Here is an 18,033-nt window from a genome sequence, read left to right as displayed (position 1 = left end):
ATTCGTAATAGTAGTACAAAAATTCGAACAACACCTACTGCATGTGATGTGAGGGTCTGTCTCTGCCGAAGCCAAAAAACGAGAACACGGAAACCCAGGAACCCCGGGGCATATACGCTGACGCCAAGAAGGAGCAGAAGAAGCCATAATACCAGATAGCCAAGAAGGAGCAGAAGAAGCCATAATACCAGATAAAAACACACACACACACTAAGAAACGAAAAGGGCAATGAACTGGGAAAAGGCCAAGAGAGGAAAACACAACTCTCGCCCAGGAGCTTAAGAAAAGACTGGCGTAGATGAGCGGCCCTTGACAACTCTTCACCCGATCTACGCATGTGTTACCAGATATCACAAGATTCCTTGCTTTCATCTGCTTTTTAACTGGATCCAGCTATCCCATTGTTAAGACCTCAGGTTTGTAGCTATGAAAAATACAAATTGTCTTAGAAAAATGATACTTTAATGATAAAATAAGGTTTCACATATACTTACCAAACAATTACATTAGCTGTACGCTTTCTTACCTGGCAGTCGAAAATTCAAATTCCTGGCGGCGGTAGCGCCATTGTTCGTGTAGGTGATACAGATCCCACCCACTTTCGGGAATACCTGGTACTGCTGAGCTTAAGACTTCAATTCGTTGAGCTGCAACGTCCATCTGTGGGGAGGAGGGAGGGCTCTGATTATGTAATTGTTTGGTAAGTATATGTGAAACCTTATTTTATCATTAAAATATCATTTTCACATAAGAGACTTACTAAACAATTACATTAGCTGACTCCACATTACCCGGAAGGTGGGTATATGGACAGCTTTCTGAATAAAAATAAGTCATGTGCTCACATTATATATATAATGTCTGCAGTACCTTACCTTGTGAGAGAGCAGCTACAGGTAGATACTGCCTCTGGTCGGCGTTCTCATCACATGTAGGAGACGTGGCAGTAAAGGCCAGGGTTGTCCCTACTAATGGTGGAATTTTTGCAATCATGGAAGTTCACCGATGATTGACAAAAAACAACAATGATTTGCCCTTGCCCTGGGCAAAAAGACCAGATAAAAGACCATACAAAAAACCATCACCTACACTAAAAACCATATGGTACCCTTAACCAGATATAAGGACTGGTGGGTACTTCAGGGACATGTACCCACAGGCTTCCCACAAACTCAAAAAACCTCAAATTCAAGGCAAGGAGATAGTAGAGGGAAAAAACCGAGTCCCCCTATGCTTTCTCTCCCAACACCATTCCCGCTACTGACAACGGTCCCAATCTACAGAAGTTTTCGGAAGTAGTTTCTACCTCCTTCAAATAGCGAGATGCAAACACCGATTTCGACCTCCAGAACGTAGTTTGCATAATGGAGGATAGAGACATATTCTGTCTGAAAGCCAATGACGTAGCTACTGCACGAATCTCATGCGTCTTCACTTTCAGCACACTAAGAGCATGTTCCTGAGTTTGGGCATGCGCTTGTCGGATCAAACTCCTCAGGAAAAAGGACATTGCATTCTTTGAAAGAGGCCGAGACGGGTCTTTCACCGAGCACCAGTGTCGGTTCGCCTCTCCTCTCACAGTTTCTGTCCTAGTCAGGTAGTGTCTGATGGCTCTGACCGGACACAATGTACGTTCCTCATCTTCCGACCCGACTAAGTCTGTTAGGTTCTTTATCTTGAAAGAACGGGGCCAAGGATTCGAAGGATCCTCATTTTTAGCGAGAAAATCTGTTACATAAGAGCAAACTGCATTGCCCTGGGCAAAACCCACTTCCTTACTCATCGCCTGCAACTTGCTTACTCTTCCTGCTGTGGCTAAGGCGACTAGGAATAGTGTCTTCCTAGTCATGTCCCTCAAGGTTGCAGAATTCAATGGTTCGAATTGGGGGCCGTTGAGCCACCTTAAAACTATATCAAAGTTCCATTCCACTTCTACTGGCTTGAAAATCTTGGAGGAACTAAAGGATCTGATCAGGTCACTGATGTCCTGATTTGATGAATTGTCGAGGCCTCTATGCTTGAAAACCGATGAAAGCATGGCCCTATATCCTTTAATAGTTTAAGTGGCCAACTTCTTGGTGTTCCTCAGAAATAACAAAAATTCTGCAATTTCTGTTATAGATGTCTCAGAAGAAGAGATGCTATGTCGTCTGCACCATGACCTAAAAACTCTCCACTTGGACTGGTAGAGCTTGGCAGAAGAACTTCTTCTGCAGCTAGCAATAGCCTCTGACGCCCTTCGCGAAAACCCTTTTGCTCTGACCAGGTTCCTGACAGTCTGAATCCTGTCAGGGCCAGAGCGGACAACCCTTGGTGATATCGGTTGAAATGGGGTTGTTTGAGAAGCGATGGATTTTGTGGAAGTAGTCTGGGAAAATCCACCAGCAGACTGAGAAGGTCCGTGAACCACTCTTTCCTGGGCCAGAATGGCGCCACTAGGATCATTGTCACATTCTGGTGTGATTGAAGCTTGTTTCAGACCTCTCTTATCATCCCGAAGGGAGGAAAAGCGTAAACGTTCAGTCCTGTCCAATGTAGCAGCATCGCATCTGTTCTCCACGCTAGTGGTTCTGGAATCGGAGAACAAAAAATGGGAAGGCGATTGTTCCTCGATGTGGCGAACAGATCTATTGATGGTCTTCCCCAAAAGCTTCCAGAGGTCCTGACACACACTCTCGTTCAGGGTCCATTCTGTTGGTAACACCTGATTTACCCGACTCAGTTCGTCTGCAAGTACGTTCATTCTCCCTTGCACGAATCTTGGAAAAAGGGTGATCCTCTTCTCGTTCGTCCAGGTGAGGAGATCTACGGCTATCTTGTTGAGAGAGAACAAGTGGGTTCCTCCCTGCTTCCGTACATATGACAACGCTATGGTGTTGTCCAAGTAGACCGCTACGTTTCTTCCGGTGACTAAATGGTCGAACACTTGTAGCCCTAAGAGGATGGCCTTCAATTCTTTCCCATTGATGTGCAAGGTCTTTTCTCGTTCTGTCCACAGACCTGACACACTCGTGTCTCCTAGGAGGGCTCCCCATCCGCTGTCTGAGGCGTCTGAGAAGAACTGCAGGTCGGGGTTCAACACAACTAGGGAGATTCCTTTTTGTAATCTTTCCCTCGAAAGCCACCAACGAAGCTCCATCTTTACCTCTTCCATCAGGGGGAAAACTAGTGAGTCCGACTGTGTCTTCCGAGACCAACTTGCTTTCAGGAAGAACTGAAGCGGCCTCATGTGTAGGCATCCTAACCTGACAAAACTCTCCACTGAAGCCAGGGTCCCGAGTGGGCTCATCCATTTGAGCGCTGAGCAGGACAGGCGAACCAGAAATTGCTGGACTGTTGACAGGCAGAACTCTATCCTCTTCGGGGAGAGAAAAACCCGAAAAGCTAGAGTCTAGTATCATCCCTAAATAGAGAATCCTCTGAGTTGGAATCAATTGGGACTTCTCCGTGTTTACTATGATACCCAATTGTTGTGTCAAAGTCAGTGTCTTCTCCAAGTCCTTCACACACTGATACCTGGATCTGGCTCTCAGGAGCCAGTCGTCTAAGTAAAAAGCTGTGTTGATCCCCATCAAATGCAGCCACTTTCCCAGAGGAGCGAGAATCCGAGTAAATACTTGAGGGGCGGTTGACAGACCGAAGCATAGGGCTCTGAACTGGAAGACTCTCTTCTTGAAGACGAATCTCAGGAACTTCCTGGAGTCCTGATGGATGGGGACATGGAAGTATGCATCCTTCATGTCGAGAGATACCATCCAGTTGTCTGGTTGGATGGCTGACATTACTGATCGACTGGTTTCCATTCGGAATTTCGTCTTCCGGACGAAGAGGTTCAGAGCGCTTACGTCCAACACAGGTCTCCATCCCCCTTATGCCTTGGGGACTACGAAGAGCCTGTTTTACAACCCTGGGGAGTTCATATCTGTTACTTCCTCTATGGCCTCTTTGTTGATGAGCCCTTCTACTTCTTTGGCTAGAGCCAAAGCTCTTGTTGATCTTGTCGAGTATGCTGTCAAACAGACAGGTGTATTGTACAGTGGCAGATCCTGCATAAAAGGGATCACATATCCCTCTCGAAGCACCTGAATTACCCATTGTTCTGCTCCTCTTTGACTCCATTCCTCCCAGTAGTTGTGGAGTCTTGCCCCCAAGGGCGTGTGAAGGACCTTCCGGTCACTTCTCTGTCTTAAAGGAAGGTTTCTTGGTAGACTTGGAGGTGGTTCGTAGATTTGTTCTTGGTCTCTGCTGCCACCTCGATTTACCTCCTCATAAGGGATGTTTTTGAACAGGAGAAGCTTTGGCTCCTGTCGCTGGAGGTACCTTAGGTCTTCTCGCTGACTGAAAGAGAAGATCATTGGTGGACTTTTTCTCGAGGTCCGACAGCACATGTTTAATGGTTTCTTCTGGAAACAGGCGAGATTTACTCGGGGGGAGAACAACGAGGCCGATTTTTGGTTCGTAGTTACTCCTCGAGATGTGAAGGAGCACCACCGTTCTCTCCTCTTTAGTACTCCCATAGTGAATAGGGCGGCCAATTCCCTCTGAACCGTCTCTCACTGCCCTGTCTGCAAAGGACAACACATTAAGCCAGTCAACAGAAACATCATCATCTAGAGACTGGCAATCTTCAATTTTACTGGCTAACGCTGCAATAGTCCAATCCAGAAAACTGAAGACTTTGATCAACTTGTATAAGGTGATCCAACTCGGGTGAAGAGAACAACACTTTCGCAGCCGAGAACGCTGCTCTTCTGCTTGAGTCCACAAGACCGGAGAAGTCTCCTTGGGAGGAGGAAGAAACTCCCAAAGAAGGAACTACTTCTGTCGCATAAAACCTGTAGGTTTTATTCTGCAGCTTTGGTGGAGGAAAAGCGAACGAAGCCTTGCCTGACTCCCTCTTCTTAGCAAGCCACTCTTCTACATCCTTCAGTGCTTTCTTCGAGGACTGAGAAAGAACTAGTTTCGGTAACCCCCAAGGCGCTGATCTCCTATCCTTCACAAACATTGATGGAGGTGAAGAAGGCGAAGCAGGTTAAAAAAAATCCGGATAAGTCTGTAAAAGAAACCTTAACAGACTAGAGTAAGCAGAAGAGGGCTTCGCATCCTGGTCTTGAGTTTCCTCTTCCGACAGGACGGCCGATACCCCGTCTTCCTCTTCCGTCTGGCTCGTTGTCTTCTTTAAAAAGACCATCAATTCTTGAAGTTGATGTTTAAAAGGACCCAAAGTGGAATCCTCTAGCAAGGGTTTGGCCTTCGCATCATCCTTAGGCGAAGACGAAGTCGTGGCTGTCGTACGGCTCTTCTTCGAAAACGAACGATTGGGAGTCGAAACAACACAAGACGTACGAGGCGAACAAGTTGAAGCAGCTCGAGGTGAATGAGGCACACGAGTCGAAACAGCTCGAGACGTATGAGGCGAACGAGTCGAAGCAGCTCAAGGCGAATGAGGCGCACGAGTCGAAACAGCTCGAGACGTATGAGGCAAGTGAGTCGAAGCAGCTCGAGGCGAACGAGTCGAAACAGTTCGAGACGAATGGGGCGAACGAGTCGAAACTCCTCAAGGCGAATGAACTATCGATACACAACGAGGCGAGGCAGTCTCGCAAGCGCGCGTGCGCTGTGACGCACATGAGCGTCTGACTCCGTCCGAAGTTAAGCTATCCGAAGACGACTGATCTTCCCGGAAAAACTGGTCCGGTGCGAAACTGCAGGAAGGTTGTGGACTCCAGTGCTCCTTGGATTTCTTAACAGGCGGCGACATCCCTCTCGTACCCTGGGCATGTCTCTTCAACGGACGCGACACTAAATCACACCACACTTTTTGCCTCGACACAGGCGACTGCACTTCCGAGTCAGACGACAACTGCGCGTCACTGATATCTATGCCTTTCCAGCGGCGTTTTCTGGACACTCGCAAGTCGACTACGTCGACATAGTCAGCGACTGACCGTGGGCAAACTCCCCCAGTCTCCCTTCAACCTCCGGTATGTCTTCTCCCGGGACTCGCTGGGGAGTATGACAGTGATCTTCGTCTAGGAGGACGGGGAACGGACAGCCGCCTCCTTGGACACGACACTGACTCTTAGCCTAACACTGGCCTTTTCACTTGACTTCTCTATGAACGCACAAAACGACATACCCAAATCCATAACGGATTTTGCCAAGAACTCAAATTTCTTGTCCATCTTGGACTCTAACAAGGAAATGGTGTTGGGATCGGAAACATGGGATACCTGGTCTGGAGTAATTGGTACTGAAGTTAGAGGACTATCAATAGGTGAAATATTCGATAAAAGTGGAGAAGATAGTGACGGTTTGTTTGCCTCTGAAGGCACGGTAGTTGTCTCTACTCTAGTTTTACTACCCGCTCTAAGAGCTGCTTTCCTTTTCCTATCTTTGTCCATCTTATCCAAATGAGCTTGAAAAGTCTTCCAACCTTGTTCATCTAAACTACGGCACTCATCACAAGTTAATTCCTTGCTACAGCACTGACCCCTACATTTAACACATTTGGAGTGCGGATCGTAACATAGTTTAGCTAATCTAGTTTTGCAACCACTGCTGCAAAACCTAACTGAAGAAGAACTAGCATCAGACATCGTAATAATTCGTTAATAACTAGGCAGCTAACTGATAAAGCAAAAAAGCCAACCAAGAAATTGTACATCACCAAAAAGAAAAAATCCACAATGGTGACGAAAGTCGACTGCAACACAAACCACCGGTGTTACCCCGTGGCCGGCAGAAAACGAATTGAAGTCTTAAGCTCAGCAGTACCAGGTATTCCCGAAAGTGGGCGGGATCTGTACCACCTACACGAACAATGGCGCTACCGCCACCAGGAATTTGAATTTTCGACTGCCAGGTAAGAAAGCGTACAGCTAATTGTTTGGTAAGTCACTTATGTGAAATTTGTCATTTTTCAATCTGAAAAAAATGTAATAGTATCTGAATGTGTGTAGTGAGCCTATTTTGTAGCTTGTAGGACTTCTCATCATGTCCTAATTGGAAACTCTTTCACACACCTAAGCAACCGTTACTATGCATAACTCAGCCCTCTCATTAACGAAGTGAGTATTTTTGTTAAATGCTGCACTGGAAAAAATTTTATACCACAAATTTGCAATATATACTGGTATTTTCTACATGCATGAAATTAATAGATCTCTGAAAAACCGAAATACTAATATCCTGTAAAAAGATATTACATTTTTTAAGATTAATATCATTTGTTCTAAATTTAAAGTCAATTTTTCAAAACTTGAAATCCAGTTTTTTTAAACTGAGGTTCAACATTTTTAATTTGAACTTCAACTTTTTTAATATGAAAGTCAACTTTATTAATTTAAAGTTCAATTTCTTTAATATTGAAAGTCAACTTTTTAAATCTGAAGTTCAATTTCTTTAATATGAAAGTCAACTTTTTTCAAATGAAGTTCAATTTTTTAATTTGAGGGTGAAAAGGTGTAGTAGTGTTAGCAAATATGAGCTACTCATAAGAACAATAACTTACATATAAATCTACGAGACTTTACAGTATGTAACACTGGCAATATAAATAAAAAAGTACTAATAGGGGAAAAAAAATCCAGTTACCCTGTAACACTCAATAAAAATAAAGGAAATAAACTGCTGCAGGGTAACCAAAATGTTCCCTATCAAGACTAGAAACTTATAAGTCATCTCCCTCTAAAGTGTTCGCTAGTGCATGCGTATGCAAAGGGGCCCCCAGGCCCCAACTCCTCTCCCAACACAGCAACAAACACAATTTAATAGGCTAAACATTAACCTGCAGATTGTTGGAAAAGTGTCTCCTACGAACTATAACCATGAAATAAAACTTTTCAGTGTCATTACTCCATTACAAAAAAAATAGTAACTAGATAACAAAGTGGCAGAACACAGACACTTCCCTAAGGATGAGTGAGAGGAAGAGCTTCATAATTTCTTTCTCTGTAAGCCAGTTACAGAAAAAAAACTTTATAGTGATGACATTCTTTATTTTTGGGGGGTATAATTGAACACAAAGAAAATACTAAGATTGCTTTTAATACATTCTCATCTAAGGAAAAAATTAAGACCTTGGAGCAGCAATTAGAGGAAACAAATATTGAAATCTGTTTTACAAGAATCACCAATAAATCCTGAAAAACACTACAGAAAGTGATATTCTTCATCTGCCAAAAATAAGAAAACTGATTTTATAGGCTTACAAACGATAACTATCATGCTCAGAAATCTTTCCCACTTAAGAACCAGATCAAAGTACTTGATGCTCTTAAATAACCACATCATAAAAGCCAACTTATGTCAGCCCTAAATCTTGGGGGAAGGGATATCTTCATTCATAAACTACTGTAAATTTACATTAACACATAAATACAACAAACTGCAATACAAACCTCTATCAGTATTCATACGATGGTAAACATAATAACATCCCGCAAAAGCAAAAACTTCAGCAGCAAGTAAAAATGCGGCACCCTTCTTGATAACACTTATCGTCTGAGATTTAGGTTGCTTTCTCATTCTTACAGAAAAAACTCATTTCTTGTAAAAATCCCTGAAACAAAAACAAAAAAAATAAAAAAAATAAATAAATCTTAATAAAAATGTGCTGTCATATTTGAAATTTACAAATATGATATTGTTATGATACAATAAAGTTTGTTCATACTTACCTGGCAGATATATATATAGCTGTATTCTCCGAAGTCCGACAGAATTTCAAAACTCCCGGCACACGCAGTGGTCGGCCAGGTGGTAGAACCCATTCCCGCCGCTGGGAGGCGGGCGTAAGGAACCATTCCCATTTTCTGTCAGATTTTCTAGTCCCACTGTCTCCTGAGGGGAGGTGGGTGGGCACTTTGATTATATATATCTGCCAGGTAAGTATGAACAAACTTTATTGTACCATAACAATATCATTTTGTTCATGAATCTTACCTGCTAGATATATATATAGCTGAATCCCACCTTTGGAGGAAGGGGGAGACAGACTCGGATTTGGGAAACAATTTCATATATATGATTGATATTTTGGTTCCTTACCTGTTAGCATAGCTGACTTCGTGAGTACCGTCACCCAAGTCTGCTTCTGCTTTACTAGAGACTCCAGCTAGGTAGTGACCTGTGAAACTGTTGAGTTCTAGAGGATCTGTCAACGGGGGCGTGACCACAATGCAACTAGATCCTACATTATAGACCTCCAATTTCGGGTACTGCATTCCTAGAGGTGCCAGCAAGGACGTGACCTGTGTAGCTGGTGCGCTCTAATGAAATGTCACAAGGAGCGTGACCACAATGTGACAGATCATATAGGTGTTGTCTAGACACCGAATGCTGTTAATGCTTCACTGGAGGTGCCAGCAAGGACGTGACCTATGTAGCTGGTGCGCTCCAGATGATTTGTCAATGGGGGCGTGACCACCCTACTATGAGGGCGAAGCAAAAACATTACCACCTGGCCTAGCCTCTCTGGTTAAACTTCGTATAACCAAGGCTAATGGAGAGAAGTCCGCCTAAGGCGGCCTACCCAAGACCACAAAAAACTAAACACCTACATAAACATAATAAAAATGATATTGTTATGATACAATAAAGTTTCATACATACTTACCTGGCAGATATATACATAGCTAAGACTCCGTCGTCCCCGACAGAAATTCAAATTTCGCGGCACACGCTGCAGGTAGGTCAGGTGATCTACCGTCCTGCCCTGGGTGGCAGGATTAGGAACCATTCCTGTTTTCTATCATATTTTTTCTCTTCCACCTGTCTCCTTGCGGGGAGGCTGGGTGGGCCCTAATCGTATATATCTGCCAGGTAAGTATGTATGAAACTTTATTGTATCATAACAATATCATTTTCATACAATCAACTTACCTGTCAGATATATACATAGCTGATTGGCACCCTTCGGTGGAGGGTAAGAGACAGCTACTATATGGAATAGACAGGTAAACAACATATGTTGTAGGTATAAATAAAACCTTGGTTCCTACCTGATAGGTGGTAGACTTCGTGGGTGTTTGCCCAGTAGTCTGCATCACCTCAAGAAACTTTAGCGAGATATGTGATCTATGGCCAAGAGTTCTTGTGGGTCTGCCGAAGGGGTCTTATCCACTTACTCGGCAGAGCCTGAAAGGACTTTGTCAACGGGTGCTGATCCACTTATATGACAATACACCTTATGAAGGAGCGCAACACCGATCCCGATCACCTGATCCTAACACGAGGGTTCGCGCTCAAATTGGAAAGAGTTATCCCCACACTCCTTTCAAAAACCCCAATAATTTCACTAAGTTAAAAAACTTTAACTCAAAGTTAAGGATCAGTGTCGGCTCCTTATCCCATAACGTATCCGCAGAAACGTATAAACCAAAAGAGAAGGATCTCGCTAGTTAACTTGACATCCTTTGTGTAATGAGAAGTCAACACAGAGTTGCCTCTACCGTACAACACAGCTAATATGTCTTATATGACATATTGTTATGTAAAGAACAAGAATTTGCAAAAGCGCGCACTTCCTGCGCTTTTAATTCTCAGCTGTTTGAAGGAATCAAGTCACAATGAAGTGCTTAGGAGATCTCCATGTTTCAAAGAAGACCAGGGCTTTCTTGAAATGGATCTCACCCGACTGAAGCCTGAAGCCTGGCAGGAAACCTCGCGCCTGGCTGGTGCTTCGCTCTTGGTTGGCACCTAGCGCTTGTCTGGTACCTTTCGCTTGACTGGTACCTTTCGCTTGACTGGCGCCTCGCATCTGGATGACGCTTCGCGTCTTAGCTGGAGATTCACGCCTAGAGCCTGGCTTGCGCCTGGCTGGCTGCTCGCGCCTGGCTGGCGCCTCGCGCCTGGCTGGCGCTTTGTGCCTGCCTGGCGCCTCGCGCCTGCCTGGAGCTTCGCGCCTGGCTGGCGCCTTGCGCCTGGCTGGCGTCTAGCTCCTGGTTGGAGTGGCGCCTTGCGCCTGCCTGGAGCTTCGCGGCTGGCTGGCACCTCGCGCCTGGCTGGCGTCTCGCGCCAGGTTGGCGCTTTGTGCCTGCCTGGCGCCTCGCGCCTGGCTGGCGTCTCGCGCCAGGTTGGCGCTTTGTGCCTGCCTGGCGCCTGCCTGGAGCTTCGCGCCTGGCTGGCGTCTCGCGCCCGGTTGGAGTGGCGCCTTGCGCCTGCCTGGAGCTTCGCCGCTGGCTGGTACCTCGCGCCTGCCTGGCGCCTCGCGCCTGGGTGGCTCCTCCCCACTTGCCGGAGCTTCGAGCTTGGTAGTCTCTCGAGGATGTCTGGCAATGTCCACATCGGACACTCTTATCTGTCCTATATGTTCGCATCTAGCGCATCTGTGTCAGGATGTAGGCTCGGTCTTTCTCCTCATCAGACATGACAGTGTTCTTGGGGGCTGTCTGCAGGTTTCTTCTTCCTTACTGACTGTGTCAGAAGGTCTTGAGTCGCCTTCTCAGTTAATGAACGAGAAATGTCCTTCACTACTGAGAAGGGAACAAAAAGTCAGACAAAAGGCGAGTACAGAACGCTGCCCTCTGAGCGTGGGGGGTAGACCCGCTTTGGTTAAAAAAACACTATATACTGTCCTCTTTTAAGAAGACCTGCTCCAAACAAAGAGGAGATCTCAACCGAGCCCTCCTGAACCGCTTTTGTCTATACAAGACAAAATACACAGAAGGACTTCTGGTTCGAGTCCTTCAGAATCATGGGCTTTCTTGGACATCACCCCAAGGGACCAATCTAAGAAGTTGAAAACTTCCAATACATGAAAGAGTCCCTTGAGGAGATGGTCCAGTTCTGAAATGCCCCAAGTTATACGGGCAGAGTTCAAACCTTGTCTACGTGAAGCGTCAACTAAGGTCGAAAAGTCCGCTTCTGACGTAGACGGAAGAGAAATACCCAAATTCTCTCCCGTCTGATATCAAATGCCTCTTTTACCAGCTAGTTCTCGCTGGAGGCATGCAGAAGAGCCGTTCTAACTAACTCCTTCTTCAACTTCATCCAAGAGTCTAAAGACTGAAGAGCCCTCTTCATCGAAATGGCGGGCTTCATTCTAAGAAAAAAAACAAGAAGATTTCTTCGTCTTTGCACTCGAGAAAAGAGAGCGCGGAGAAGGGGAGGAGAGGCAGGAGTCAAGTCGTCTCCATACTCCTCTAGAAGCAAGGCTGTCAAAACATTATAGTTCGACAGTCCTTCTCTTCCTTGATACTCCTCCTCCGAGTTTACTTCTAACTCGGGGTCTACGAATGAGTATCCGCTGCTAATTCAGTACGTCTTTCCTCTGGAGGAGACAAACTCCTAATAGGAGAGGGTCTAAGGGAATGATATTCCTTCCTCTTCCCCCCCCGCTTTAATTTAACAGTCCTGGAAGGCGCCAACAGCCCAGGCTTCTCTCCATAAATGGATGACGCTTCCCGCTTGGATGACGCTTCTAGTCAGCCAAGCGTCCTGGCTGACGCCTCCCGTTTGTGTGGCTGCTGACTCTGGATGACCGCCTCGCGCCTGGAAGACGCTTCGCTCTCAAAGGCGTCCTAACTGGCGCCAAAAAGTTTTGGTTGGAGCCTGTGTTCTAAAAGCAGCTTTAAATGGACAGTCATTGTTCCTTGACGACGTCTCACCTCTCTCTTGGAGCGTTACGTGTCTTCCGTAAGATTCTCCTGATCTCGCTCTCGAAACCGAAGCCTCTGCGATATGTTTGGAAGCTTCACGTCTGCATGACGCCTCTCGCTTCGCAGGGGAGAGAGGACGAGACTTCTTGATTGGAAGCGCACCGTCCTTCCTACGAGGCGCTAACACTCCCACCAAAGAGGCCAGTTGCTCTTGTACTGGCAAGATAATCTTCCTTGAAGCTTTTCCCACGTCATCTTCAATCGGGGGAGAAGTAGGAAAAGGAAGCAGTCTATAGGAAGCCTGTTCGTCTTCTCACAACTCTTTCCAATAAATGTTAAACATGTTAACAGTTATTATCGTCGATCGAGAAGGATCTCTTTGTTAACGCGAATAGGAGCGAGAAAAAAAAAAAAAAAAAAAAAAAAGATTCTCGATGCTCTATGCGATATGAGAGTGTCGTGGAAATGGCCTAAGTGATTAAATGGGTAACGAAATCAGGAACGAATCTTGCCGTTACCGAGCTTGGTGTCCGAGAGTCTACCGGACTCCTAGGTTAATAACTCGCTAAAACGAGAAAATCTTGGATGGTGCTCTTGGCTCACTGCGCCAGGCTGGCGCTTCTGTAGCATTGCGCCAGGTTGGTACTTCTGGCGCGTTGCGCCAGACTGGCGCTTTCTTCTAATTCTTTTTATGTTATGTGCCAGAACACCTGTGCCTTATGGTACCAGACATCCTTTCACATGTTAATTCCGTTCTTAGTAGGAAAAAAAAACTTTATATACGTTAGTATAATCCATTCAGGAAACAAGTTCTGCCCCAAAGAGAATGTTTCCCATCCGACTCATCCATCTTCTTCTGAGCAGGTACTCTAATAAGCTATGCTTTCGTAAGCCTGAGAGCATTAACTAATATAATGTTCTGCTGCGATCTTCTTCTTCTTCTTCCCTTCCCAGCTTGTTCCCATTTTTATATGGGGTCGCCGTTTCGGATGAGCCGTTTCCATCTATTTCTATCTTGTGCTTCTGCCTCATCAATTCCCTTCTCATTTAAGTCTCCTCTCACACAGTCCTTCCATCTCTTTCTTGGTCTCCCTCTTTTTCTTCTTCCTTGCACCTCCACCCCCATAGTATGTCTCCCAGCGTGGTCCTCATCTCTCCTTAACAGGTGTCCATACCATCTCAGCCTCCCCTCCTGCACTTTCTTTGATACTTCCACCACCTTAGTTGACCCCCTTATGTAGTCATTTCTGATCCTATCCACTCTTGTCACCCCAGACATCCACCTAAGCATTCTCATTTCTGCCACATCCATCTTCTTCTGCTCTGCTTTTCTCATGCTTGCTGTTTCCGTACCATACAACATTGCTGTTCTTACCACCGTCTTGTGAAATTTTCCTTTTAACCTAAGCGGCACTCTTTTGTCACAAAGAACTCCCGAGGCCGCTCTCCAGTTGTTCCAGCCTGCCTGTTACCCGATGTTTTACTTCTTCTTCCATACTTCCTCCAGCGTTAACAAAAGATCCCAAATACTTAAACTTATCAACTCTCCTTATTTGCTCTCCACCAAGCTGAATACTTTCTCTATCATCCCCCTCAGTAGTGGTACACATATATTCTGTCTTGGATCTACTATTCTCATTCCTCTGTCCTCCAGTACTTGTCTCCATCTTTCCAATTTCACTTCCAGATCTTCCTGCCTCTCTGCTCACAGAACAATATCATCCGCATACAATATGTTCCATGGTACTGTCTCCCTTACTTCCTCTATTATAACATCCATCACTATGTAAAGATAAATGGGCTCAGAGCCGACCCCTGGTGTAATCCTACTCTCACCTCAAAACCTTCTGTCTCCCCAACACTGCTCCTCACTCTGGTAAATACATTCCGGTACATCTCTTGTATCAATCGCACATACTTCTCTGGCACCATCTTCTCCCTCAGGCTCCTCCATACCTCTTGTCTCGGGACTCGGTCATAAGCCTTTTCAAGGTCAATGAATACCATATGTAGGTCCCTTTGTCTTTCCCCGAATTTCTCCATTATTTGCCTCAGACAAAATATACCATCTGTTGGTTCCCCTTCCCTTCATAAATCCCATCTGCTCTTTACCTATTTGTACTTCTTCTCTCAGTCTAGCATCTATCATCCTTTCCAGTATCTTCAAAGTGTGGGACATCAATTTAATGCCCCAAATAATTCCCACACTCTTGGACATCGCCTTTCCTTTCCCTTTAAAAATTGGGATCAATATACTCCCACGCCACTCATTTGGTATCTTTTCCTGTTCAAGGATCTTTATCATAAGATCGTACAGTATATCCACTCCTTCATCTCCTAATGCTTTCCATGCCTCCACCGGGGATCATGTCTGGTCCGGTTGCCTTCCCATTCTTCATCTTCTTCAGTGCATTTAGTACCTCTTGCCTAGAAAACCTCATTACCATGCCAATGTTCACTTGCCCATCCTCTCTTATTAGTCTATTATTTTCTTCATTTAACAACTGTTCGAAATATTCTTTCCATCTCTTCACAATGTCTTCCTCCTTTCTAAGCACTACACCCTCTTGATCCTTTATTTGTTTGATGTGTTATATCTTTGGTGCTCTTATTTCTAGCCTTTGATAGCTTCATCATCTTCTTTAATCCTTCCTTTGTCCCCAGCTCATTATACACATCATCATACGACTTTGCTTTAGCTTGGGCTACACCTTTTTCACCACCTTGTTTTTTCTCTCTGTACCTATTTCTGTCTTCCACTGACTGTGACTCTTCCCATCTTTTCTTTGCCTCCTTCTTATCTTTTACTACTTTCTCAATGTCTTCATCCCACCACCAACTCTCCTTTTCTTCCCATATGATACCAGATGTCTCTCCTAGCAGCTCCTTTCCATGCCTTCTTATTACTGCTGCATTTCGTGCCCACCATTCTTGAACATCTTCAATCCCTATATCAATATCCTCCAAAACCCTCCTCTTAAACTCTCTCTTCTTAGCCCCTTCCTTCTGTAATTCGTACCATTTAATTTTCCTTATCCCTTTAGCTTTGGTTTTTCTTCCCCTTTTCAACTTCAAGTCCATACATAGCAGCCTGTGTTAGAATCCTTTAATAATGTTACCTACGGTAAACAGCATTGAAAGGTTGTACTATCTCTCTTACTGAAAGCTTCTTAGCAAAAGGCATACAATATTTATTTATGTTAGCTTAACTATCCCCTCAATCCGAGGTTAAGACCGCGATTGTAGGGGAGAGATACGGAAAGTTATTCCATCCCGCAGGAGAGAGAGATTCGCCCGACCGCTCATGACTGACACCTACATGGTACTGACAGTAACTGGCGTAGGCGTACTGCGTTGGTCTCAGGCTCTCAGCGAAAGCAGTCCCCGCTTACTCTTCCAGAGTTGCCAGCTACTCCAATTAATAAAGGAATTTAATACAAATTATTATCGAACTTCAGGAAGTTCTTATTAAAGCATATTAAGCGAAACAAGACTTCGATAAATCTAGAAGCTAAGTAGGTGTAGTCTTAACAATCCCTTTAAGCGTAGTCCTTCCTAGGAAAGACGTAGAAGGATACTTGTAATTGAGTTGCACAGAAAAGAAGTAACTACGGTATGTGTTTATGATTTGACCGTATCGTATTCTCATACAGCAGAAACTCTACTACCTTCTACTATCTTCGTTCTTTTCGTTAATTAGAACGATAGAAAGAGTATATATATATATATATACATAATCATATATATATATATATATATATATATATATACTATATATAGATATTATATATAGTAGTATATATATATATATATAATATATATATATATATACATACATACACATTACACACATATATATATACATATATATCCTTAAGGAACGAAGTTAATCAAGGAACTCTTTAAATCTTCGTGGGATTTCTTCATAAATTCGCGGGGTAAAGAAAGAGACAGAATTCCTGTTCATCACTAGGGTTTACGGAAGGAAGTAGATATTTTCTATCCGCCATCATACCCAAACATCGATGAGATCTTATTAAGAAAAACTCCCAAAGCTCTTGCCTCCTCAAAAACGAGGGAAGAGCATGGATGAAGGAGAGAGTCCGCATTGAGAGGAACTGCCTAACAAAGGAGTCTTCTGAATAATGAAAAGGGGCTTCTCTTAGTATCAGAATCCTTCTGACAAAAGCAACGGCCGCCTGTGCGACATCTTGCACATTTGCCAGGGGAAAGTTGTTCAAGTTAAAAATTCAAAGAGGAGTCTCGCGACTGACTCTCTCTCTCATGAAGATTTTGAAATCTTCTGACGCCTGGCGTCTGGATCCTTGTGCCTAGCGCCTGGCGTCTGGATAGTTCCGCGCGCCTGGAATGTTCCGCACGCTAGAAAGGAGACTCGCTCCTGGAACGTTCCGCTTGCGTGGAAGGTCCCGTGCGCCCTAATAGATCCGAGCGCCTCTAGTCTTGTTATACGAGCCTCTTGCCAGAAAACGTTCAATGGAAGCATCCTTCTGATTGCCATTCTACTATAAGGCTCCTTAGTTAAGCCGTCTGTTTTCTCTTTGAAGGCGCCTTGCGCCAAGAAAAAGTTCTGGAAACGCGGCTCGCACTCAGTTGCTGGAACGCGGCTCGCGTTTATCTGTATGAACGAGGCTCGCGCTAGCTAGTCTGTTGGAACGCGGCTCGCGCTTAGTTCTGTTGGAACGCGGTGCGGCTCGCTGCTGGCTGTTGGAACGTGGCTCGCGCTAGCTTGCTGGCTGGCTCTCAGCCTCTCGCTCAGTGAGTCAGTGTTCTCTTATTCAGAGAACGAGCCAGATCGTCTTTTCGGATGTAAGATGAAGAAACGGAAGAACAGACGCACTCTTTAAAGGCTGCCTTTGCAATGGCTATCCCTGGCAGTCTGGGACGTTTTACAGATCCTGCCGAGGAACGCCCGATCGGTGGGGATTCTCCATAACCTCCGTAAGGCTTTCGACTTTCCTTCTCCTCTGGGCTTGTGAGTTTGGAAGAAGGTCTAGGCCTGAGAGCGAGACAGAGCCGATCGAACGCACCCTCTACTAATTAGGACGCCTTTCCAATGGCGAACTTGGCAGTCTGGGACGTTCTACAGATCCTGCCGAGGGGACGCCTGATCGGTGGGGATTCTCCATAACCTCCGTAAGGCTTTCGACTTTCCTTCTCCTCTGGGTATGTGAGCTTGGAAGAGGTCTAGGCCTGGGAGCGAAACAGAGCCGAACAGAACGCACCCTCCACTGCACTAACAGTAAAATCACTTCTTACCTTTCAATAGCTCGTATTTTGAGCTACATTCCTTTGTCTTCAAATTGCAATATGAATTTGAAGATTCTGTGAAGTAAGAAGGAGATGAGGATACCACAACTGACTAGTAATGTTAATGCTCTAACTGCTCGTTAGTACGAGAGCTATATAAAC

General features: G+C 44.9%; 1 protein-coding gene across 3 annotated transcripts in view; it reads right to left on the bottom strand.

Moving 5' to 3' along the window:
• LOC135223717 (tubulin-specific chaperone C-like) overlaps positions 1-18,033 on the bottom strand; it is a 114,288-nt gene that overhangs the window by 62,510 nt on the left and 33,745 nt on the right. For 2 of the 3 annotated variants that reach the window (XM_064262458.1, XM_064262459.1), the window contains exon 2: positions 8,404-8,564. The exons of the other annotated variant lie outside the window; for it this stretch is intronic. The gene's annotated coding sequence lies outside the window, so the exon portion shown is untranslated. The remainder of the gene's footprint in view (positions 1-8,403; positions 8,565-18,033) is intronic. 3 annotated transcript variants of the gene reach the window in all.

Source organism: Macrobrachium nipponense, chromosome 10 (assembly GCF_015104395.2).
Source record: "Macrobrachium nipponense isolate FS-2020 chromosome 10, ASM1510439v2, whole genome shotgun sequence".
NCBI classification, from domain to species: domain Eukaryota; kingdom Metazoa; phylum Arthropoda; class Malacostraca; order Decapoda; family Palaemonidae; genus Macrobrachium; species Macrobrachium nipponense.
Note: the sequence above shows the minus strand (reverse complement) of the source record. Positions and strands in the feature narration are given on the sequence as shown.